General features: G+C 42.5%; 1 protein-coding gene across 24 annotated transcripts in view; it reads left to right on the top strand.

Moving 5' to 3' along the window:
- The window catches only part of PARD3 (par-3 family cell polarity regulator), a 611947-nt gene that overhangs the window by 162718 nt on the left and 446397 nt on the right, over nucleotides 1-2832 (top strand). The window lies entirely within an intron of this gene.

Raw genomic sequence — 2832 nt, 5'->3', positions numbered from 1 at the left:
GAAGAGTAAAAGCAAAGGAAAATGCGCTGGGTTTTCCTCTCCATGTGTCTCGTCTGAATTCTGGAATAAATAGAAATAATGAAGGGCTTCTCACTGAGACAAAGCATGGCATCGTAGATGGAGCGTTAACGTGGGTACTGCCATTGCCAGTCTTGTCTGAAGTTTATACAAAGTGCTGAGGAAGAGGGTCCCATGTCAGGGATCTGGATGACCTGCTGTGTGGACGCTGCTCCATGGAAGGGGAGGAACACAGGGCATAGGGTGACCATACTGGGAATCCAGGACTCGGGGTCCTGCAGTTCCGGCACACTCCACGGAGGCCTTCTCTTAGCCAGGGATGGAAGGTTTACCCAGGGAAGTACTTGTGGAGAGATAATATTTAGGGTCTACAGTTGTAAAATCTTATAACTGAGTAGTGTTAAGAGTAAGAAGGTCCATTTCAAGAAATATTTTTCTTCCTTAACTTGCCAGAGGGTGCATGTACTCGTCAGAGAAAGTCAAAGAAAGAAGGACGGCAAGAAAGTACCCTCCCTCCCCTCCCCCATGGAGGATAGCCATGCCTCAATCCCTTTCTCTGTTTCTCCTTTTTGGATTTTGGGCATGCATGCACACGTGCCTGGTGTGTTCCTGAACTGGGTCATGGACAACGCTGTCAGCCATTTGGGATCGTGCTGTCCCAACCACCATGCCACTGGCTGGCCTCGTTCCAAGAAATGTGTAAACGTAAAGATCTCTCTCAGACACATGTGTTTAGAAACACCAAAGTTTTTCAATTGAAACATTTGATCTTGTGTGGGTTTTTCAATTTATAGACTTTGAGATGATCCTCATATATTGATGGATATATATATATAAGGGGGATGGCTATGCTGCAATCCCTTCTTTTCCATTCTCCTCTAAGGATCATGGGCACACACGCACATGCGCCCAGCGTGAGTTTAAGCCACTGGGTCCGGGACTCGAACTGCTGTTGACTACATGGGAGTCCAGCAACATAGCCATTACGCTAACTGCTGATCCCAAGAATGTTTATTCTTCTAAAAATCTTTTTTACTCCCATTGTTTTCATTGGTAGCAATCTGTAGCATTTTGTGTTTGCTTCCTAGATATTTATATATATTAGGTTGTTGGGGAAGTTATGACGTATTTTACTATGCAAAAATTTCCTAACTACCTAATACTTCTGCTTCCAGTATCCCTCTAAGAGATCTAAAAAGAGAAGAAAAGAATATCAGTTTGAGAGGCAGTGAACCTAAAACCACAAGAAAAATTCACTAAAGAGAGGCGTAGAGACTTCCCAGGTGCAGGATGGGGTGTGACCTGCCCCGGAGGGTGACGTTTGGATGTGGACTCGTGTTACCCATGTCCTGCAGTTGCTTTCTCTCGTGGGGACTAGACAAGACCTGGGCATAATGAAAACGTGTCCGAGGACGCATGGAGTGGAGCTACCACTCTAAGTTGTTTCGTTCAGTCTGTGTATGCAGGAGTTTTAGGTTTGCTCTTGCATACCTTTAACTATCTTTTAAATTAATTTAGTGGAAATAACATTTGATTACTACATAGATAATACTTTTTTTTTTTTTTTCCTTTAAAGAGGTTTTCGCCTTAGGGCACGCGTGCTCAACAGAGAGACAGCAGCAAGAGAGAAAGTGAGAAATCACCCTCAGGATAGATGGCCACCTGTACTCCCTTCTCCTCCCTTGTCCTCCAGGGATCTTGGGGCACATGCACATGCACCCAGTGTGAGTTTCAAGCCACCAGATCTGGGGCTCAGACTGTGTTTTGTCCATGTGGGACCCCAGTGACATAACCACTACACTATTTGCTGTCCCCTAGATTTACTTTTTTATATCACTGTTTTTTTTTCCTCCTCTTCTTTTTTTTTTTTTTAAGGCTTTTACCATAGGGTGCTTGTAGAACTGAGAGAGAGCGACACAGAGGGAGGTAAAGTGAGAAATGACCCACCAGGGGAGATGGCCCCACTGCAGTTTGCAGTCCCTTCTCCTCCATTTTCCTCTTGGGGTTTTAGGCATGCATGCAACACTTGGCCAGAGTATTTTCCAAGTCACCAGGTTCAGGACTTGAACTGCATAGCTGACCATGTAGAATCCAGAGCCTTAACCACCACACCACCTGCTGGTCCCACATCAGTTTTTTTCAACAGGTGAGCAGCGTACCATGCATGGTGTACAAGTGATATGTATGAAGGGACTCTTGTTTCTTTCAGTATGTTGGAGTTCATTAACCCCATGATTTAATGGATAGCTACTTAGAATGAGCCTATGTATAAAAAGTAGATTGTCTAAATTTGTCCTAGACACATTTTAGTTAAACATAGTACATGTATTCAGGTTCCTGAAGTTTGGAAGATGACATGTTTGTAGGAATTCCTGTACCATAATGTATATGCTTAAGAACAGAGCTTTTTGTGGTGTTATTGTTGTGGTTTTGTATGTGTGAGTTTCTAAAACAAGATGCACGTTTAATTTAGCGTACCATAAAAAAAAAAGTGTTGGAGGAAAGGTAAACCTTGTGTTTATGTTAAGGATTTGAATGGCATGCTTTCTATGAATTTTTATATTTTGATTCCTCTGGACTCAACAACACTTCTAACACACAGCCATCCACACTTGGCGGCTCTATGTGTTAAAATGTAAATGCAGTTTTCAACTGAAATATCTCTTTCATTTATTTATTTTTTTGAGAAAAAGAAGTTACAGTTGAAGCATATGTGTTGTCTTGCAGCCACTAGTGGAAAATATGCAAATGTCACTTTCTTACTCTGATTTCATATGCTCAAGTTGCTTAGATTGTATGGCCTTGGAAGGCATC

The sequence above is a fragment of the Tupaia chinensis genome, unplaced genomic scaffold (genome assembly GCF_000334495.1).
Source record: "Tupaia chinensis unplaced genomic scaffold, TupChi_1.0 Scaffold000578_2, whole genome shotgun sequence".
Classification (NCBI taxonomy): domain Eukaryota; kingdom Metazoa; phylum Chordata; class Mammalia; order Scandentia; family Tupaiidae; genus Tupaia; species Tupaia belangeri.
This window is presented reverse-complemented; position numbering and strand designations above follow the sequence as displayed.